The sequence below is a fragment of the Balaenoptera borealis genome (genome assembly GCF_965194805.1).
Source record: "Balaenoptera borealis genome assembly, chromosome: 9".
Classification (NCBI taxonomy): Eukaryota; Metazoa; Chordata; class Mammalia; order Artiodactyla; family Balaenopteridae; genus Balaenoptera; species Balaenoptera borealis.
In genome coordinates this window covers 56,041,210-56,065,557 of record NC_138873.1, presented here as the reverse complement: position 1 = coordinate 56,065,557, position 24,348 = coordinate 56,041,210, and the positions used below count along the sequence as shown (strand labels likewise).

Sequence of the window (24,348 nt, the reverse complement as noted above, 5' to 3'; positions counted from 1 at the left end):
CTAAGCCCCTGATGATGGCTTGGACTTAAGCCATCCAATAGAGAATGGTAATTAGCTCTACATAACGTATTCATTGCAACCATATCCATCTTTCACAGAACTTTTGATGTTCTCTTAACCACTGAATTATTCTTTTATTCCAACATCAATAGCTATTTGAACTTTTATACATGTATTGATGAGGAGATGTAATTATGTGTTTAGATTTTCTAAGACCTATTTCATGTGTTTTTTTCCTGCCCTATTATTTTCCGTAGCTGTCAAATCAGTTGGGGGCTTCAAACTGGCCCCCTGAAATCTTTTCTAATCCTGGGAATCACTAGCTACATATGTTTAACCCCATCAAGTAAGGTAATTTTTAACACACCATATATTAGTTAACTTATAGTATCACTTACATTACTTCCCAACAGAAATCTCTTTACTTACCACCCATCTTCAGTGACAGGGGATGTAAGTAGAGGATATTATTCATAAAATTCTGTACCCCATTTGGTTTATGGACATAAACCAAATGGGGTTTCGTTTTGTACCCCAGGTATCATGCACAAGTTTTTAGTGACATCAATTTCCAAGTATCATTATATAATATCCCCTTTAGGATAGGGAGAGACTGTATTGGTAATTTACTTGTTTTATCTCTATCACAAGACAGACATGTTAACCTTTTTAGCCATGGTGTCCATGTCATTAGAAAATAAGAATGAGGCCACACTACCCAGTGGCATCCTTCCCATAAATTCACCCTGATAACTTGAGCTTCTAGCACTAACCTATAGGGACATTTGTATTGTTTTCCAAGTTTGGATATTTGAAAGCCCTCACCAGACTCCACAGAGTACATTCATATAAGTCTTTTCATTTAAAGGTGAAGGATACAGTGAAGTGAAAGAGAGAGAGAGAACAAGCAATAATCAGAGGTTTGAGAGACATCCCACAGCACAAGCTCCCCCTAGGTCCATATTTTGCATTCCTGAACCACACTGAGTCTCTGGCTTGAACTACTTAGACCTGTGGCGGGAATCTTGACTTGAAGAGAACAGCCAGAAAAAGCTCTCAGTGGCCCTTTAAGTAACAGACAGGGTTTTCAAACCCACTAGCCCAGATGCAAATCAACAGTAAAGAAGCTAACGTTGGGGATCAACAGAGGCTTCAGACTCTAAACAGTGTATCATAAATCCCTCTGCACTCATCTCGGCCAAGAGTGAAAAATCAGATATCCAGACATCCCCAGAGAAAAAGAGAGAACATTCCCACTTCAGCTGTAAATCAACTCTGTAACCACATTAAATTTTAGAATGATCAAAATAGCCAATAGTTCCTCCTGGGCAAGCTTGCAGCTCTCTTCAGGCAAGGTTGACAGTTGTGATAAAGTATCAACTTGGGTGACACATTCAGTCCTCTTGTATTTTATTAATCTCCCAAGTTTACTGCCAACTGTGGCCAATATCTTAGAAAAGATCTAATGATCAAGCTAGAGCTTGGTGATCACCATGAGGACGCAGGAAGAACTTCTTCCTGTGCTTCTGCTGCAAGGGCTTTATCACTCCAACTTCTTGTACAATGCCAGGCATATAATAGGCACTGCATAAATATTTGTTTGCTTAATATAAAAATTACTTCCACACCAGGGAGCGGCCCTTAATGAGCAAGCAAGTCTACTTAATTTGATAATTTGTACCCAGAATTTAAGTTTTGTTTGATATAGTAATCTGAAAATAGGTCTAAACCATTGGCACAATGGCACCTGGGTTAATCCCCTACATGTACTGTTAACATTGTATGACCCTGGCTAGAGTACACTTTGAGTATTCATGTGCACACAAAACCATATCTTGAGTAGACTACATGCACAAAAAGCTACTGTGTACTCCATATAACAGTCACTTGGGGATACTCTAGCCTCAGGCACAACTCAGTCTTGGTGTGGCTCCTCAGAAGCATCAAAGGAGAGTCAATAGTGCTTATATGGCCACCATACCACTCCTCAGCCACTCTGCATAGGCTACAAAATAATACCTCCTCCATCTCTAAATAAGTAGGCCACAGTTCCACCCATTGTGCAAATTTGACCTGCTTTCTTTTACCAGAGTTTGATGAACTGTAGGATACATCAAAGTCAATTTCAAGAAAGCAAGGCAAAGCTCCATCTGGGAGCTCCCAACAGAAAATCAAGCAGCTTGTTTTGTCGTGGCTGGGAGATGATCACAGGGTTCAGAAACAGAGCAATGAGCAGGCAGACCCTCAGAGGGCTCTGTCATAACACTTCAGGCAATCTGCTTATGTATGTGGCAAATTCCCCCGACCCTCTCTTTCATGATCTTGAATATGACATTTCCATTTTATCAATGAGCTCTGCTGATCAGTTTCTTTTGTACTTGAATGTTTCCCTTATATTACCCAAAACACTCTAGGTATTACCTGTCTCAGGATTATTTTATGTACTTCCATGGTGGGGGCATTTTCTACAAATATTCAATAAAAAGCTAGCAAGTATCTTTCAAAGGACTATAATGAATGGCTGCATCAGGCAGCGTTTGAATCTAAAATCCCAGTGGTCTCTGCTGAGTAGCATTATTCAATTTCTGCCAAAGTCTTGTGCTATGCTTTTTAGTCGAAGACACTTTTAAAATCATCTGAAAAGTCAGGTCATAAGATCCCAAAGGGAATTCTTGGCCACAAACCTTTATGAAGAATTTAATGCCTGTTTCTGCTCAAAGCCCCATTCAAATTCATATCTCTTTCTGGTGACTTTGTGAATGGAGGCCAGCAGTATCCCTAAGTGAGCAATGTGGTTTTGCCCAAACCCAAACAGTCTCACCTGTCTCTGGGGTTCTTGTTAGTGACACCGTCAGTAATAAATAATAATTTATGTCTCACAGTACAAGGGATATTCCTAGTTACTCCCGCCCATGTAGTTGGCAAACATTTCACAGACTGGGTCGGACCTTGAATTTAGCTGGTATGTGAGCCACTCTCTCGTGGTGTTATGGGAGACTAAGTTCTTAAATCCTGTGATTCTTCCTCTAAGGAATTATTATATCAGCATTGTAGTACATAAACTTACTTTTGAAGGTCATCAAGTCCAAATCCCACTGCAAGTCCAAGATCGAGGTGCAGGCAGATTTGGTGTCCGCTGAGAGTCCACTTCCTGGTTCACAGCCAGCGATGATCTGCTGTGTCCTCACATGGTGGAAGGGGCAAGGGAGTTTTCTAGGGCAGTCTTCTTTTTTAACTGAAGTATAGTTGATTTACAGCGCTGTGCCAATCTCTGCAGTACAGAAAAGTGACTCAGTTACACACATGTATACATTCTTTTTCAAATATTCTTTTCCATTACGGTTTATCACAGGATATTGAATATTCCCTGTGCTAGACATTAAGACCTTTTTGTATATCCATTCTAAATGTAATAGTTTGCATCTACCAACCCCAAACTCCCACTCCCCCTTGGCAACCACAAGTCTGTTCTCTATGCCTATGAATCTGTTTCCCTCACACTGGTCAGAATGGCCATCATTAAAAAGTCTACAAATAACAAATGCTGGAGAGGGTGTGAAGAAAAGGGAACCTCCCACACTGTTGGTGGGAATGTAAGTTGGTACAGCCACTATGGAAAACAGTGTGGAGGTTCCTCAGAAAACTAAAAATAGGTCAGCTTTTATAAGGTCACTAATCCCATTTATGAGAGCTCCATCCTCATTGCCTAATTACCTCTTAAAGACTCGACCTTCTAACACCCTCATCTTGGGAGTTAGGTTTCAACATAGGGATTTTTAAGGGACACAGCATTTAGATCATAGCATTATGCTATCTTCAAGTTTCAACTTTGGACCATGTAGAGCATGCACAATGTAATCACAAAAAGCTCTGCACACAAACCTGAGGCTGTTTGGCCCATAAGATTGCAAAAGGCCTTGGGTCTCCCCCACCCCAAGTGGGGGAAAACAGACTGTATTTTATCTTTTTAAAATCTTTTTAAGATCCCATGGTGATTCAAACACTTCTCATTATAAATGACAATCCTCATAATTAGATATGAATTTATTCAAGGTGTCATATAAAGAGCTATTTATAGGGACAGGGAACTTTAAGAGGTGTGTTTCTGGGTTTTTGTTATGTGTGACCTTGATAGTTTTGAAAAGTAAAAGTCAGGTATTTTAGGGCTTCCCTGGTGGCGCAGTGGTTGAGAATCTGCCTGCCAATGCAGGGGACACGGGTTCGAGCCCTGGTCTGGGAAGATCCCACATGCCGCGGAGCAACTAGGCCCGTGAGCCACAACTACTGAGCCTCTGCATCTGGAGCCTGTGCTCCGGAACAAGAGAGGCCAAGATAGTGAGAGGCCCACGCACCACGATGAAGAGTGGCCCCAGCTTGCCGCAACTGGAGAAAGCCCTCGCACAGAAACGAAGACCCAACACAGCCAAAAATAAATAAATAAATAAATAAATAAACAATAATCAAAATACCAAGAACCTCCCACATTAAAAAAAAAAAAAAAAGAGTCAGGTATTTTATAAAACGTGCCTCAATTTGGACTTGTCTGATTTTTATCATTATTAGACTGGCGTTACATGTTTTGGGGATGAACACCACAAAGGTGAAGTGCCCTTCTCATTGCACCCTTTTAGGGGTGTGTAATATCTACATCCTTATCGCCATTGGTGTTAACCTTCATCACTTGGTTAAAGTAGCATTTGACAGGTTTCTCCACTATAAAGCTTTTTTTTTTTTTCCTTTTTCATGTTCTATGGTACTATGGTTGTAGAACAATGGCCCACTGGCCAAATCAGGCCTTTTAACTGTTTTCGAAAATAAAGTTTTATTAGAACATTATCAAATCTATTCATGTATGCATTATATAATATGGCTGCTTTCACATATTTTTATAACAGCAGAGTAGTTCCTACAGAGATCTATGGACTGCCAAGCTTAAATTATTTACTCTCTGCTCCTAAAAGAAAAAGTTTGTTAGAGTCTACCTATTCTTCAAAAGCAAGTCATAAAGTCCAGCATATATTTGAGGGGAGGGGAACCATCCTGGAGGAAGAAGCATTCTGGAAGAGTAAACATATATACATGTTATTTGGAATTTTTCATGAAAGATTCGTCTCTTCTCCCTCATTTGTTTTTTCCAATCATTAATATCTCTCATTATGAACTCATGGATATTTATTTTACTCTTCAGGTTAAAATCCAATACTGCTGTTATTCATTTTGCTGCTCAAATTGTGCCCACTTTCATCATTATATGCTCAGGTTGGCTTTAGTGTCAACTTTGGTATGCCTTTTGTATTACTGTTGTTAAGCTCCTTTACATATTTGAACTATAAGATGCTCCAGGATTGTTTGTATAATTCTTTCCACAGTGCTAAAATCAACCGTTTCTCCAAGGATCTCTGATTCCTTTAACAGAAAATGGTATTTGAAACCAAGATCTGGGTACTAGGTGTGCTTGTTGCTACTGGGCTGTCACTGCTTCCAAGACATGTTAACAACTTGCACAAGGAAACTGTGTGTTGACTAAATCATGTGTATATATCTATATTCTGCATCAGTTGATCTGAATATATATTAAAATAAACATGAGTTCACACTGTTTCTGCCTTTAATTAAGGCAACAGGGCTAATACAATTATCATGGATAGAGAGGGGCTCTACATAATGACACAGCAGTCAATTCACCAAAATGACATAAAAACATATCAGTTGACTTCATCTAACATATATGTACATATATACATATATATGTATATGTATTTTATATAGTGTATATATAAAATACTTCCAATGAAAGCAGAATGCACATTCTTTTGAAGCTCACATGGAACATTCATCAAGGTAAACCACATTGTGGGCTGTAAGATAAACCTTTACAAATTACAAGAATAGGAATCATATAAAATATGTTTGCAGACCACAATGCAATTAAATTAGAAATTAATACCAGAAAGATAGCTAGAAAATACCCAAATATTTGGAGACAACACAAGTCTAAATAACAAAACATGAGTCAAAGAAGTTGCAAGAGAAATTTTTAAATATTTTGAACTACATGAAAACTAAAATAAAACTTATCAAAATGTCTGGAAGATAGTAGAAGCAGTTTATAGAGGGTAATCTATAATATCAAATACATATAAAAGAAGAATAATTCAAAATTAATAACCTAAGTTTCACTTTAAGAAACTAGAAATAGCAGAGCAATTTAAGTCGAAAGAAAGTAGAAAAAACAGTAATAATGAGAGCAGACATAAATAAAATTAAAAACAAGAAAACAAAGTCAATGGAACCAAAACATAAATAATCGATTAAACTCTAGCCTAGCTAATCAAGGAAAAATGAGAGAAGACACTGGCATCCATTCCACTGGTGAACTCTACCAACCTTTTAAGGAAAAATGTGTCAAATGTGGATTGGATGGGTTTCATTTAAGAAAAGAATAAATTGAAAACAGAGAGCATCAAGTTACATGAATTCAAGTGTGACTTGGTGGCATGGAATTACAGACAACTCCACCCCAGGTGCAAGCAAAGGATATTTATGGGAAATGTATGATTTACCTAAAAAGAGCTGTATTTTAGGTTGAATATGCCCAATTGGCCATCAGGGGGCACATGATACTTTTGAAAGTAAAACATTTTCCTAAAGAACATGAATATCAGCAATGCTCAGTGGCAAATATGTGTTGGATTGTTCAGCACTGTCCCTACCACACCAAATCTCTTTGGAAATATTAGGATCTGAATTTACTGTATTGAACTAGGTGGAAATAACATTTCTGTAGGCTCATCAACAGGACTGAAATAATCATCATTATTGTTAACCCAAATAAGGATATTTGATGAAACTCAATTCCAGGAGAGTGGTACAGCTGGAGATACAGCAGAGATCCAATTAAATTGTCCATTGAATAATGACTGTAAGGTAACACCATTCCCAAAAAGGTTGCTTTTATAGGTTTTTATCCTTCCCAAGGAGACTACTGGATATCTAATCACTATGGAATCTGTTATTAAAAGCCAGTGTCTAAGTGGGCATAGAGGGAACCTACCTCAACATCATAAAGGCCATATATGACATACCCACAGCAAATATCATTCTCAATGGTGAAAAACAGAAAGCATTTCCTCTAAGATCAGGAACAAGACAAGGATGTCCACTCTCGCCACTATTATTCAACATAGATTTGGAAGTCCTAGCCATGGCAATCAGAGAAGAAAAAGAAAAAAAAGGAATACAAATTGGAAAAGAAGAACTAAAACTGCCACTGTTTGCAGATGACATGATACGATACATAGAGAATCCTGAAGATGTCACCAGAAAACTACTGGAGCTAATCAATGAATTGGGTAAATTTGCAGGATACAAAATTAATGCACAGAAATCTCTTGAATTCCTATACACTAACAATGAAAGATCAGAAAGAGAAATTAAGGAAACAATCCCATTCATCATTGCAACAAAAAGAATAAAATACCTAGGAATAAACCTACCTAAGGGGGCAAAAGACCTGTACTCAGAAAACTATAAGACACTGATGAAAGAAATCAAAGATGACACAAACAGATGGAGAGATATACCATGTTCTTGGATTAGAAGAATCAATATTGTGAAAATGACTACACTACCCAAAGCAATCTACAGATTCAATGCAATCCCTATCAAACTACCATGGCATGTTTTACAGAACTAGAACAAAAAATCTTAAAATCTGTATGGAGACACAAAAGACCCCGAATAGCCAAAGCAGTCTTGAGGGGAAAAAATGGAGCTGGAGGAATCAGACTCCCGGACTTCAGACTATACTACAAAGCTACAGTAATCAAGACAATATGGTACTGGAACAGGATAGAAAGCCCAGAGATAAACCCACGCACCTATGGTCAACTAACCTATGACAAAGGAGGCAAGGATATACAATGCAGAAAAGACAGCCTCTTCAATAAGTGGTGCTGGGAAAACTGGACAGCTACATGTAAAAGAATGAAATTAGAACACTCCTTAACACCATACACAAAACTAAACTCAAAATGGATTAGAGACCTAAATGTAAGACCAGACACTATAAAACTCTTAGAGGAAAACATAGGAAGAACACTCTTTGACAAAAATCACAGCAAGATCTTTTTTGATCCACCTCTTAGAGTAATGGAAATAAAAACAAAAATAAACAAATGGGACCTAATGAGACTTAAAAGCTTTTGCACAGCAAAGGAAACTACAAACAAGACGAAAAGACAACCCTCAGAATGGGAGACAATATTTGCAAATGAATCAACTGACAAAGGATTAATCTCCAAAATACATAAACAGCTCATGCAGCTCAATATTAAAAAAACAAACAAACCAATCCAAAAATGGGCAGAAGACCTAAATAGACATTTCTCCAAAGAAGACTTACAGATGGCCAAGAAGCACATGAAAAGCTGCTCAACATCACTAATTATTAGAGAAATGCAAATCAAAACTACAATGAGGTATCACCTCACACCAGTTAGAATAGGCATCATCAGAAAATCTACAAACAATAAATGCTGGAGAGGGTGTGTAGAAAAGGGAACCCTCTTGCACTGTGGGTGGGAATGTAAATTGATACAGCCACTATGGAGAATAGTATGGAGGTTCCTTAAAAAACTAAAAATAGAATTACCATATGACCCAGCAATCCCACTACTGGGCATATACCCAGAGAAAACCATAATTCAAAAAGACACATGCACCCCAATGTTCACTGCAGCACTATGTACGATAGCCAGGTCATGGGAGCAACCTAAATGCCCATCTACAGAAGAATGGATAAAGAAGATGCGGTACATATATACAGTGGAATATTAGCCATAAAAAGGAATGAAATTGGGTCATTTGTAGAGACATGGATGGATCTAGAGACTGTCATAGAGAGTGAAGTAAGTCAGAAAGAGAAAAACAAGTATCATATATTAACGCATATATGTGGAACCTAGAAAAATGGTACAGATGAACCGGTTTTCAGGGCAGTAATAGAGACACAGATGTAGAGAACAAACATATGGATGCCAAGGGGGAAAGTGGGGGTGGGGGGCGATGAATTGGGAGATTGGGATTGACATGTATACATTAATATGTATAAAATAGATGACTAATAAGAACCTGCTGTATAAAAAAATAAAATGTAAAAAAAATTTTTTTAATTAAAAAAAATAAAATAAACAAAAGCCAGTGGCTGAGTGTGCTAGAGAATCAAGACAAATAAACAAGTTGTGTCAACTACCACTGGGTAGTATGTAACTGAACAATGTGGTCTTTTTTATTGTTCTCTAACTGTGGTACATCTGACACCTAGAAGTGTCTGTAAAATCTTGTACTATGATATCTGGATATGGTTACATTCACAAACCAAATAAAATCTAGAATTTACTAAATAATAACCCTTATTAAGAACAAAGGACATCAGGAATGTATGGCACAAGGAAAACACTTTTTTTTTTCTGATGGGGTGATAAAGAGAATGATACTGTGTGTCATTTATTACCTCAATACCTCTGACAGCATAACAAAGTATAGAAAAGCCTGTGCAGGTTTACTGATAAAATTAAATAAAAACAAAATTTATGTAAATGATGAGTCCCAAAGTGAGAAACTATTTTGGAAAACTAAGAAAAGACTCCAATTGATATAAAATCCATGGAAACCAATAAGTGAACTTGGTATTAAAATTATATAAACTTGAATGTCACCATTAACACATATAAAAACTTCCAAATAACTCTGAATGATAAATGAAAATCAGAGATCAAACAGAAAAGAAGAATATCAAGGAATATGTGAAGAGACATGATCACAAGTAACAAAATTTGTAGATGGAATATGTATTCCCCTTTGAAAAGTTCAAATCTTGGTCAATTGGGGTATTTGTTGGATTTCTCTTTTATATGAAATATTGTAGAATATGCAGCAAGGAAATTATAAAAAAGATACCTGACTAACATGTAGCAAGATGGTATTGACTGAAGTCCCAGAAAAGGGTGCGAGAAGTTAAAATAGCTGGCCTGTGATCCATTTCTTCATACATTTCCTAGAATTTCCTGGAACTAAGGTGGAGGAAGAGGGCAGGAAAGCAGGAATAATCTCCCTATAAACATACTAGTAACTGCACCACCTGGTAAGTAGGTTGATTATGTCTTTTAGGAGGATGATTCTTGTCTTTAGAATACCACTATCAGAATAGAATACAGACTGTCCCTCATTTTGAAAGTCCTTCATTTAGCGTTGTTTATGGTAAAAAAAAAAAACTTAGAATGTATTGATATGTTTGCACTATCTCCCATAGAGTACTTATATAATAAACAACAAGCCCCAAATGGTATACAAATACATATGTATATGTATACCATTATAAAAATAATTTTATATCAGTAAAAAACTGTATATCAGTAAAAAAAAATAACTTTAAAAGACAAAAATACTCATTAACAAAATAAAATAGAAATTCTATTGAAACAATATTTTTTCTAATACATATTAAAGAATAAATTTGTATGCTTTTATCACTTTATAAAATTTAAGGCATGATACAAAGATAACTAAGGAAAAAATAAAGAGTTGTTTATTTATGAGTTGTTAAGAATTCATCCAAATTCTATTCCTTTTTTATAAGAACAATATATGAATAAGTTAAAAATTAAAGAAATTAAAGCTAGTAGAGTTAATTCTATTTAAACATCTTATTTCACATGTGAAAAAGTATTGTATTAGGTTAGCAAGCTGCATTAGCAAATGTCTCGAGATTTCAGTGGCTTAACAATAAAAGCTTATTTCTCACTCTGGATAACAAGGTTGAAGCTATAAGTTACAAGGCAGTTTTCCTCCAAATGGTGATTGAGAGACCCAGTCTTTTGAGTTGGGAGTTTGTCATCCATTAGGGGATCTTTGTGTGTGTCCAGCTGGTGCAAGGCGAGTCTTAAAAGCATATCGAGTTTTTAAAAGCTTTGACCAGGAAATAACACAGATTATTTTCACTTTAAGTGCACTCCTAGAACTAGTCAAATGGCCACATCTGGATGGTTAGATTGACTAAGTAGTTGGTTCTCCATAGCATCTCTGTACCGTAGAAGGCGAGCAGAAATTTAGGTGGACAGCTAGCTATTTCAGAAGCAACGTATGGTTTACTGTGTTGTTGTAAGTTCAAAGTTGTAACCCCAGCCTTGTCACTAACTTGCTGCATAACACTATGTACTTTTTTTAACCAGATTTTAGCCTTAGTCTCCTAATTTATAAATAGGAAAATGCTGAACTAAATAATCTCCAAGTTTTTATAGTTATACATTTAAATTTTTAATTAACAATTTACCTATCCACTCACAAATAAAATATGTATAGCAGAGGTTCTAATCGGGTGTGTGCATAACCACCGTATGATGCCTTTATCACTCTTAACAAAGGGTTAAAAATAAGATAAATGGATTTTAGAAACTATATTCATGTTATCAATTTAATTCTAAAATATAAATATTTCTACCCTCAGACTTGGCCCGATGACAAATATTTGGAGAATGTATTATCTTCACAGTTCAACAATAGTAATATTTAAAGTACTTTAGCTAAAATATACTTATTTTTTTTGCATTATGTATTTATTTTATTTGCTTTAATAGAATGTCACCTTGGTGACTTTTTTTTTTTTAACATCTTTATTAGAGTATAATTGCTTTACAATGCAGTGTTAGTTTCTGCTATATAAAAAAGTGAATCAGCTATACATATACATATATCCTCATATCCCCTCCCTCTTGCATCTCACTCCCACCCTCCCTATCCCACCACTCTAGGTGGTCACAAAGCACAGAGCTGATCTCCCTGTGCTATGCAGCTGCTTCCCATTAGCTATCTATTTTACATTTGGTAGTGTATATATGTCAATGCTACTCTCTCACTTCATCCCAGCTTACCCTTCCCCCTCCCTGTGTCCTCAAGTCCATTCTCTAAGTCTGAATCTTTATTCCTGTCTTGCTCATAGGTACTTCAAAACCACTTTTTTTTTTTTTTTTTTTTAGATTCCATATATATGTGTTAGCATACGGTATTTGTGTTTCTCTTTCTGACTTACTTCTCTCTGTATGACACTCTCTAGGTCCATCCACCTCATTACAAGTAACTCAGTTTCATTTCTTTTTATGGCTGAGTAATATTCCATTGTATATATGTGCCACATCTTCTTATCCATTCATCTGTCGATGGACACTTAGGTTGCTTCCATGTCCTGGCTATTATAAATAGAGCTGCAATGAACATTGTGGTACATGACTCTTTTTGAATTATGATTTTCTCAGGGTATATGCCCAGTAGTGGGATTGCTGGGTCGTATGGCAGTTCTATTTTTGTTTTTTAAGGAACCTCCATATGTTCTCCATAGTGGCTGTATCAATTCATATTCCCACCAACAGTGCAAGAGGGTTCCCTTTTCTCCACACCCTCTCCAGCATTTACTGTTTGTAGACTTTTGATGATGGCCATTCTGACCGGTGTGAGGTGATACCTCATTGTAGTTTTGATTTGCATTTCTCTAATGATTAGTGATGTTGAGCATCCTTCCATGTGTTTGTTGGCAATCTGTATATCTTCTTTGGAGAAATGTCTATTTAGGTCTTCTGCCCATTTTTGGATTGGGTTGTTTGTTTTTTTGATACTGAGCTGCATGAGCTGCTTGTAAATCTTGGAGATTAATCCTTTGTCAGCTGCTTCATTTGCAAATATTTTCTCCCATTCTAAGGGTTGTCTTTTCATCTTCCTTATGGTTTCCTTTGCTGTGCAAAAGCTTTTAAGTCTCATTAGGTCCCATTTGTTTATTTTTGTTTTTATTTCCCTTTCTCTAGGAGGTGGGTCAAAAAGGATCTTGCTGTGATTTATCTCATAGACTGTTCTGCCTATGTTTTCCTCTAAGAGTTTTATAGTGTCTGGCCTTACATTTAGGTCTTTAATCCATTTTGAGTTTATTTTTGTATACAGTGTCAAGGAGTGTTCTAATTTCATTCTTTTACATATAGCTGTCCAGTTTTCCCAGCACCACTTATTGAAGAGGCTGTCTTTTCTCCACTGTATATTCCTGCCTCTTTATCAAAGATAAGGTGACCATATGTGTGTGGGTTTATCTCTGGATTTTCTATACTGTTCCATTGATCTATATTACTGTTTTTGTGCCAGTACCATACTGTCTTGATTACTGTAGCTTTGTAGTATAGTCTGAAGTCCAGGAGCCTGATTCCTCCAGCTCCGTTATTCTTTCTCAAGATTGCTTTGGCTATTTGGGGTCTTTTGTGTTTCCATACAAATGGTGCAATTTTTTGTTCTAGTTCTGTGGAAAATGCCATTGGTAGTTTGACAGGGATTGCACTGAATCTGTAGATTGCTTTGGGTAGTTGAGTCATTTTCAAAATGTTGATTCTTCTACTCCAAGAACATGGTATATCTCTTCATCTGTTTGTAACATCTTTAATTTCTTTCATCAGTGTCTTATAGTTTTCTGCATACAGGTCTTTTGTCTCCTTAGGTAGGTTTATTCCTAGGTATTTTACTCTTTTTGTTGCAATGGTAAATGGGAGTGTTTCCTTAATTTCGCTTTCAGATTTTTCATCATTAGTGTACAGGAATGCAAGAGATTTCTGTGCATTAATTTTGTATCCTGCTACTTTACCAAATTCATTGATTAGCTCTAGTAGTTTTCTGGTGGCATCTTTAGGATTCTCTATGTATAGTATCATGTCATCTGCAAACAGTGACAGTTTTAGTTCTTCTTTTCCAATTTGGATTCCTTTTATGTCTTTTTCTTCTTGAATTGCCTTGGCTAAAACTTCCCAAAGTATGTTGAATAAAAGTGGTGAAAGTGGGCAACCTTGTCTTGTTCCTGATCTTAGTAGAAATGGCTTCAGTTTTTCAACTTTAAGAACGATGTTGGCTGTGGGTTTGTCATATATTACCTTTACTATGTTGAGATAAGTTCCCTCTATGTCTACTTTCTGGAGAGTTTTTACCATAAATGCGTGTTGAATTTTGTCAAAAGCTTTTTCTGAATCTATTGAGAGGATCAGATGGTTTTTCTCCTTCAATTTGTTAATATGGTGTATCACATCGATTGATTTTCATGTATTAAAGAATCCTTACAATACTGGGATAAACCCCACTTGATCATGGTGTATGATCCTTTTAATGTTCTGTTGGATTCTGTTTGCTAGTGTTTTGTTGAGGATTTTTGCATCTATGTTCATCAGTGATATTGGCCTGTAGTTTTCTTTCTTTGTGACATCTTTGTCTGGTTTTGGTATCCGGCTGATGGTGGCCTCATAGAATGAGTTTTGGAGTGTTCTTCCCTCTGCTATATTTTGGAAGAGTTTGAGAAGGCTAGGTGTTAGCTCTTCTCTAAACGTTTGATAGAATTCACCTGTGAAGCCACCTGGTGCTGGGCTTTTGTTTGTTGGAAGATTTTTAGTCACAGTTTCTATTTCAGTGCTTGTGATTGGTCTGTTTATATTTTCTATTTCTTCCTGCTTCAGTCTCGGAAGGTTGTGCTTTTCTAAGAATTTGTCCATTTCTTCCAGGTTGTCCATTATATTGGCATATAGTTGTTTGCAGTAACCTCTCAAGATCCTTTGTATTTCTGCAGTGTCAGTTGATACTTCTTTTTAATTTCTAAGTCTATTGATTTGAGTCTCCTCTATTTTTTCTTGATGATTCTGGCTAATGTTTTATCAATTTTATCTTCTCAAAGAACCAGCTTTAATTTTATTGATCTTCGCCATCGTTTCCTTCATTTATTTTTCATTTATTTCTGATCTGAAATTTATGATTCGGCTAACTTTGGGGTTTTTTTTTTCTTCTTTCTCTAATTGCTTTAGGTGTAAGGTTAGGCTGCTTATTTGAGATTTTTCTTGTTTCTTGAGGTAGGACTGTATTGCTATAAACTTCCCTCTTAGACTTGCTTTTGCTGCATCCAATAGGTTTGGGGTCATCGTGTTTTTCATTGTCATTTTTTTCTAGGTATTTTTTGATTTCCCCTTTGAGTTCTTCAGTGATCTCTTGGTTATTTAGTAGTGTATTGTTTAGCCTCCATGTGTTTGTATTTTTTATAGATTTTTTCCTATAATTGACATCTAGTCTTATAGCATTCTGGTCAGAAAAGATACTTGATACGATTTCTATTTTTTTAAATTTACCAAGGCTTGATTTGTGACCCAAGATATGATCTATCCTGGAGAATGTTCCATGAGCACTTGAGAAGAAAGTGTATTCTGTTGTTTTCGATGGACATCCTATAAATATCAATTAAGTCCGTGTTGTTTAATGTGTCATTCAAAGCTTGTGTTTCCTTATTTATTTTCATTTTGGATGATCTGTCCATTGGTGAAAGTGGGGTGTTAAAATCCCCTCCTATTATTGTGTTACTGTCGATTTCCCCTTTTATGGCTGTTAGCATTTGCCTTATGTATTGAGGTGCTCCCATGTTGGGTGCATAAATATTTACAATTGTTATATCTTTTTCATGGATTGATCCCTTGATCAGTATGCAGTGTCCTTCTTTGTCTCTTGTAATAGTCTTTGTATTAAAGTCTATTTTGTCTGATATGAGAATTGCTACTCCAGCTTTCTTTTGATTTCCATTTGCATGGAATATCTTTTTCCTTCCTCTGACTTTCAGTCTGTATGTGTCCCTAGGTCTGAAGTGGGTTTCTTGTAGACAGCATATATACAGGTCTTGTTTTTGTATCCATTCAGCCAGTCTATGTCTTTTGTTTGGAGCATTTAATCCATTTACATTTAAGATAATTATCAATATGTATGTTCCTATGACCATTTTCTTAATTGCTTTGTGTTTGTTATTGTAGGTCTCTTCCTTCTCTTGTGTTTCCTGCCTAGAGAAGTTCCTTTAGCATTTGTTGTAAAGCTGGCTTGGTGGTGCTGAATTCTCTTAGCTTTTCTTGTGTGTAAAGGTTTTAATTTCTCCATCAAATCTGAATGAGATCCTTGCTGGGTAGAGTAAGCTTGGTTGTAGGTTTTTCCCTTTCATCACTTTAAATATGTCCTGCTACTCCCTTCTGGCTTGCAGAGTTTCTGCTGAAAGATCAGCTCTTAACCTTATGGGGGATTCCCTTAAGGAATTCCCTTGTATTTTATTTGTTGCTTTTCCCTTGCTGCTTTTAATATGTTTTCTTTGTATTTAATTTTTGATAGTTTGATTAATATGTGTCTTGGCGTGTTTCTCCTTGGATTTATCCTGTATGGGACTCTGTGTTTCCTGGACTTGCTTGACTATTTCCTTTCCATGTTAGGGAAGTTTTCAACTATAATCTCTTCAAATATTTTCTCAGTCCCTTCCTTTTTCTCTTCTTCTGGGACCCCTAAAATTTGAATGTTAGTGTGTTTAATGTTGTCCCAGAGGTCTCTGAGACTGTTCTCCATTCTTTTCATTATTGTTTCTTTATTCTGCTCTGTGGTAGTTATTTCCACTATTTTATCTTCCAGGTCACTTATCTGTTCTTATGCCTCAGTTATTCTGCTATTGATTCCTTCTAGAGAATTTTTAATTTCATTTATTGTGTTGTTCATCATTGTTTGTTTGCTCTTTATTTCTTCTAGGTCCTTGTTAAACATTTCTTGTATTTTCTTCATTCTATTTCCAAGATTTTAGATCATCTTTACTATCATTACTCTGAATTCTTTTTCAGGTAGACTGCCTATTTCCTCTTCATTTGTTTGGTCTGGTGGGTTTTTATCTTGCTCCTTCAACTGCTGTGTGTTTCTCTGTCTTCTCATTTTGTTTAACTTACTGTGTTTGGGGTCTCCTTTTCGCAGGCTGCCGGTTCGTAGCTCCCATTGTTTTGGTGTCTGCCCCCAGTGGGTAAGGTTGGTTCGGTGGGTTGTGTAGGCTTCCTGGTGGAGGGGACTAGTGCCTGTGTTCTGGGGGATGAGGCTGGATCTTGTCCTTCTGGTAAGCAGGACTGCATCCGGTGGTGTGTTTTAGGGTGTCTGTGAACTTATTATGATTTTAGGCAGCCTCTCTACTAATGGGTGGGGTTGTGTTCCTGTCTTGCTAGTTGTTTGGCATAGGGTGTCCAGCACTGTAGCTTGCTGGTTGTTGAGTGGAGCTGGGTCTTAGCGTTCATATGGAGCTCTCTGGGAGAGCTATCGCCGATTGATACTGCGTGGAGCCGTGATGGTCTCTGGTTGTCCAATGTCCTGAACTCAGTTCTCCCACATCAGAGGTTCAGGCTTGACACCCAGCCGGAGTACCAAGACCCTGTCAACCATACGGCTCCTACTATAGATTTTTGAGGGTCTCCACTTTCCTGTCACCCCACTGCCTCCGGCTTCTTACTGCCACCACCTCCCGCTGCAGCCTCTAAATTATACCCTCAAGCAAATATATTTTCCTTTTAATTTCAAGGAAGTTTTGAGTTACTCCTATTTGCAAAAGTTTTTACAGTTAGGGTTTTAAAGACTTCTAAAATTGAGACCTTTTCAAGAAACCATCAATGGCAATGCTCTAATTAGACAAAAGAGCAGTAAAAACAATCTTGTGTCATTATTAGTTTCAGGTTTGAAAGTATTTTAAGGTATAATTGAATTTTAAAACCTTCATTTATGCAGTAGTTAGAGGGTTAAAATCTTCATTAGGTGAGAAGGGTGTATATTTTAATGTCCAAAAGACATTACACTTTTATTATTTTTATAACTCTATTGTGAAGGAACTAAAGAGTTTCAGTAATTAATTATCTACTTCAGTTCAACATAGTTTCTGCAACAACAAAAAAAAAAGTTTTTATTGTACTTAATAAAATCTAATCTAATAGACACTGTGATAGAATCTTAACATAATATATACAAAACTCATCCCTCCCTCAGGCTCCAAAACCAATTTACATGTAGATGACACAATTTTATATCTCCTTTAGCATAATTTAGTTTGCATTTTCAGAAAGCATAAAATGAGCACTTTTCTGTCATGGTAAACAACAAAATTGTGAATGGATACTTCTCCCATAGTACAAAACACAATTTGAAGAACAATAATTGTGAAGTTCCTTGGGGATTGTAATTGATCTAATGCATAAATTTGAAGATAATATTATTTTCAAATAATAATTTATTTTTGATTAAACATTTATGGTACACTGGTTTTCTTCTCCACTATATCATATATGTGTGTATAGTCTGTATTAGTTACAAATCTTGTAATTATAGAAAAGTTATAATATTCTCAAACAACAAATATCAGAAGTTTTCCTTCCTCACAGTTTGGTGTACATATGATTATTATCCCTACAATGCCCTGAAATGTAGCAGTTGAACTTTACCACCCAGATTATCAGCATGTATTCTCTCTCCTCATATGTTCGGACTCCCTACTCCCCGGCAATGGCTAGTTCTGCTTTGACCTCACTGTTAGAAACTGGTTTCTTCCCTTTCGACCTGTGGTCACATGTGATATTCAGGAAGTCTAAAGAAATACCCTGTTCTTCTCATCTTCCACCACCAAAGCACATCATCACCACCTGGGGTAGATATCTCAAGTGATGGTAATAGAAAAGATATGATCCCTTGTGCAGAATATTTCCTTGGTCACAAAACTCATCTTGGAACTTGGGAGGAGGAGTAATTGCCTTCTCTGCCTCTTTGGGCTACATCAGTCAAACCTCATACTCACCAAAGGCATCCTGAGACCTACTTTTATTGTATAATCCTAAAATGCTCAGGAATGCAAACAATAATTCACTTACTGACATAGATATTGCAAAGTAAATGTAAGATTAAGGGTAGTAGAAATTGTCTGGGAAACAGCATGTAATATACAAATAAATAGATCCACTGAAAATAAAACTCGGGCAAACATACTAGCTACATTGCTAATGGAAAATATTCTTTGATGTTAAAACATGTATTACATATTTTAAAAGAGAAAAGATAAATATGACCAATAAACACAGAAACTATCTTTGACTCATCTACTTTGTATGCTTTACTCTAAACACAGAAGTCCCATGCCCAAATAATAAAGTCCTCATTCATCTGAACTCAGCTAGAAAGAGCCAGGGTGTTGTTACCCAGTGAGGTTCATAGTGTCTGAGTATGCAGATTTCATGTTTCAACTTCAGGGGGATCATTTCATGGACCAATACAAATTGTATTCACTCTCTTCCCTACGATTGTACAATTTGACATTCCTAACACTAGTGTATCTCTGTCTCAATTACTCTATTTCTACATCTGTTCTTAGATGCATATCCTGAAGCTGAAGAGGGAAATTGTGAATAATAGATTCAAAGACAGGTACAAATGGAAGCAGTAAGACAGAAACATGCTTGGAGGCAGCTACTGTCAGTGGAGTATAATTTTTAATCAATTGGACTATATTTTAAATAGTTTCTCCTCATCATTTTTTAGAAATAATACGAATGAAATGGCTTTTCCCTGCCATCACAGGGACGTTGAGGAAAGCAAACTATTCTGCTAATTTTCTGTTATACCTTAAGACTTTATTAAAGGATACGTAAGAGAGAAATTTCAGAAATGTATTCAACATTTTGAACTAATACCCTTAATCAGGTACACTTAATATTTGACCAAACCCGTTTGTATTTTATTTCATTTAGAAAAGTTTATATTTTATTAAAACTTATTTGAGTTGCAGAATGCCTTTCATCAATAATGTAGTCTTTTATCAGCCTTTAGAAACAATTTTTAAAATTACTATCTTTATTAATTATTTGAATTTGTTAAAATCTACTAAATTATCAGGCATAAACATGTTCTTATTAATCAACCCTGATTACTTGAGTTGAGTGCTTATCCCGTCTTAAACTCTCTCTTTGAGTTGTAGACATTAATAAGATAATATATTAGGCATAGTATTTCCTAAGAAAATCTCAGAGTAAACAGAACTCATATTTCTTTTATCAAAAACAATTAGAAACTTAATGCAACATTATGCCCAATACTTAATCTACTGTGTTAATAAGTAGTCATTTTAATGGCTCCTTTGGTTTTGGCTTTGCAAAACTCGTGTAAAATATGTCTGATTGTTATGAATTAAAATTGCAATAACATTTACTATCAAAACACCTGTTAGAATATTGCAGAAGTCAATATTTATGTTACAATAAATGATAATCTAAGGAAAAATATTTAACATATTCAGTTCCAATTACTAGAATCACTTGAGAGTCATGTGTTATTGGCTTTTTAATTTTGAGAAACACTTGTAAACTGATTTCAATTCAATTCACAAGCAATTACCCAACAAACACTATCTACTGAACACTGTATTAGATGCTAGGGAAATAAAGATGAATAAGGCATGGTCTCTGCCCTTGAGGCAATAACTGTCTTGTGCAATGCAGACACATAAACAGTTGGCCATTATAAAAAATGATGAGTGCAAGAAAAGAGACATGTATAAGTTTTAGTGAAGACAGATAAGGGAAAATGATTTCTACGAAAATATGATACAACATAGAATAGAGGCAGTTTTATTGTACGTGGAATAATTCAATATTTTAAACACAAGGTATTTTTAGCGTATGTTTATATGTTGTAAAATGAGTATTTAAACTGTTAAATTTATAATAGTACTACGCATATAGTACTACATGTACGTTACTATAAAATAATGATAGTTAAATTTGAATATTGATAAAAAGCAATAAAGTATATTTTTGACAAAAAGACTAACATGACAAAAAAGAAAGAAAAATACAGGAGAAGTAGGTAAAAGTGGTAAAATCTGTAATTCAAATTACTGAAGAATTTTAAAACAATCTTTGCTTATTTAACAAAACAAAAAAGGCAGTTAGGTGATGTTGAAATAATTCATGTGAAAATGAAGAAGCTCTGGTACTGTTTATGGAGATAAAGAAATGGTATATAGAAACTTTCAGAAAGTCAATTGAGTTTTAGAGGAGGAATAGAAAGACAAAGAAAAGCAAAAATTACTAAAACTTATATAGTCTAAAAGAATAGAAAAAATGCTGAAACAATCTAGAGAATATCATAAATTTAGAATGTGAATCTGGGAGTGAAATCAGTTGATTTGATGTTTAGGCTTTGATAGCATATTGCTTAGAAGCATGTCTGTAGGTAACACAGAATGAGAGTGCTTGTGAGAGCTCATTAAATACAAATATGTGAAAGTCATCAGGTTAGTATAACTTGATTGGATTTTAGGTGCAATAATTGGTACTTGAGAACTGAGTATAAAGAGAAAACAGCAGGATACCAAGATAAAGGATTCATGCCTTACACATAACCTTAAATGAATATATGCTTGGAGAAAGAACCATAAGAGGATCAGAGATAGAACATGGATCACAGTGTAAAAAAGCAGATAAACACTATATGAACACTTAGCTTTCCTGAATTCAAATATGGCCCATAGGCATGCATCAGAACAAAACACAGCAAAATGAAAAATTTAAACCAAAAGAGAAACAATTATTTCAATTCTACTAAATTAGCATAAGGTTAAGAATGATCTTGTCATGGTAATTTCTGTAAACTTTGTGCAAGTTTCCCTCCAATTTGTGTGAGAATATAGGGCATAAAAATAATTAAATTCCATCAAAACCTCAAACTTTTGTCTAACTTTTTAATCTGATGTCTTGATAAACAATGATGATTTTTTTCTAACCCTAAAAGAAAAGCTGCTACGCTGGCTTAGTTGCAAAATGGTTAATTTTATCTATAATATATAGCCATCCTAAATTATTCTATAAAAGATAAATAACTGCATAAGATTACATAACTGTGTAAGATTACATAACTGTGTAAGATTAGCTTAGAAAGGCATGCATAAAGTATAACAGAATAAGAAATGGCAATAATATTCATAGAAAATAGATGAAAATCAAGTTCAAAATGTGATTTCAGAAATGAATATGTGTCTCATTAATTACTAAAATATGAATAGACTGTACTGTCAGTTAAAAGATGAAGATTATATAACAGTAAAAGAAAAATATGTAGCTACGTTTTTAAAAAATGAAAACAGCAAAAATATAAGGGCATAAACTTCACAGTGGATATGTGAAAAATATGTGCTAGGCAAATACTAATCAAAAGATGACAGTATAACTGTATTTACATGTGACCAAATAAACCTTAAGACAAAACTTTCTATATATAGCAGTGCATGTGTGTATTTATGTTTGTGTGTATGTATATGTGTTCATATTGCTAAAAGATTCAATTGGAGACTATTAAAATATTTACCTTTTATGTACATGAAATATAAATAGTTAATATAACTAAATAATAAAGAATGCTAAATAACAACTCATAGCAAAAATTCATCAAATAACAATACTCAATGACAAACATATTAAATATTCAATAGCAAACATAAAAATAGCAAATAGCAAACTCAATAGCAAAAAATTCATCAAACAATTTGATTAAAAAATGGGCAGAAGATCAGAACACTTTTCCAAAGAAGATATACAGATGGCCAACAGGTATGCATCATCACTTATATTCAAGGAAATGCAAATCAAAACCAGAGTGAGATATCATCTCACACCTGTTAGAATGGCTATTATCAAAAAGACAAGATATAATAAGTGTTGTTAAGGACGTGGAGAAAAGGGAACCCTTGTGCACTGTTGGTGGGAATGTAAATTGGTGTGGCCACTACGGAAAAAAGTATGAATGTTCCCCCAAAAGTTAAAAATATAACTAGCATATGATCTAGCAATTCCATTTCTATGTATTTAAATGAAGAAAATGAAAACAATAACTCAAAATGGTATCTGCACCCCTCTGTTCATTGTAGCATTATTGACAATAGCCAAAATCTGGAAACAAGTGTTCACTGATGGATGAATGGATAAATAATATTCACACACACACACACACACACACACACACACATTGGACTAGTATTCAGCCATAAAAAAGAATGAAATCTTGCCATTTATGCCCAACATAGATGGACCTTGAGGGCAGTATGCTAAGTGAAATAAGTCAGGCAGAGAAAGACAAATATATGATATTACTTATATGTGGAATCTAAAAAACAAAACAACAGCAACAACAACAACAAAAAACAACCAACCTTATAGATACAGAGACTAGATCAGTAGTTGTCAGAGGCAGGGAGTGGGAGGTGGACAAACAGGTTAAGGGGGTCAAAAGGTACAAACTTCCAAGTATCAGATAAGTTAGTCATGGGTATATAATGTACAGCGTGGTGACTGTAGTTAGAAATAATGTATTGCATATTTGAAATTTGCCAAGATAATAGATCTTAACAGTCCTCACTACAAGAAAAAAACTTGTAACTATGTATGGGGACAGATGTTAACTAGACTTAATGTGGTGATCATTTTGCACTACATACAAATATTGAATCATTATGTTGTACACATGAAACTAATGTAATGTTATATGTCAATTATACTTCAATCAAAAAAAATGACAATAACAAAACTTGGTAAACAGAATGATATTTAATAACCTTTACTATTTTAAGAGAACAAATGAAAATAAATGAGCTAAACATCTAAATTAAAGAGACTCAGTCAAACTGTGAAAAAATAATAAGCCTTTGTTAATTAGACACATGTCATTGGATGCCAATTTCTTAGATACTGATCTGTTCTCATAGAGGAAAACATTTACTGCGTTTATATAGTTAATGTTATAACATTCTATCCAATGAAGATATCCTTTTTCAATAGTTCTCACAATATGGAATAAAATAGTTTTAAGTAAAAGACTAGAAAGACAGAGGCAACTGACCGTGAGCACAGAATTCACAGAGCAGATGGTGCATTCTAGGGGCATCTTGTACACAGGGAGATGTGCCATTTTATGAGACATTAAAAACTGGTGAAATTCTTTTTCAGCTCATTCTGGTGTAAAATAAAGTTTTCTTATGGTCCAGGTCTACATGATAGACAAAAGCTGAAGTTTCTCTAAGATGTATAGTAAATCTTGATTAAAATCATGCTAACCAACACAACCTTGTAGGAGAAGAACAAAGTTGGAGGACTAACACTACCCAACTCCAAGACTTACTATAAAGTTACAGTAATCAAGACAGTGTGTTATTGGCAAAAGAACAGACAACTAGATCAATGGAACAGAATAGAGAACCCAGAAATAGGTCTACATAAATATGGTCAACTAATCTTTGACAAAGGAGCAAAGGTGATAACATGGAACAAAGTCTTTTCAATAAATTGTGCTGAAACAACTTGACATCCACATGCAAAAAGAAAAAAGGAATCTAGACACAGACCTTATACACGTCACAAAAATTAACTCAAAATGGATCACAGACCTAAACATAAGACATAAAACTATAAACTATAAAACTCCTAG

The 24,348-nt window shown here is 35.2% G+C and overlaps 1 long non-coding RNA gene across 1 annotated transcript in view; it reads right to left on the bottom strand.

Annotated features, from left to right (window-relative positions):
- Positions 1 to 24,348, bottom strand: part of LOC309634831 — a 213,968-nt gene that overhangs the window by 109,483 nt on the left and 80,137 nt on the right. Inside the window, exon 2 of the long non-coding RNA XR_014248455.1 lies at positions 3,068 to 3,271. This is a non-coding gene — a long non-coding RNA (uncharacterized lncRNA). The remainder of the gene's footprint in view (positions 1 to 3,067; positions 3,272 to 24,348) is intronic.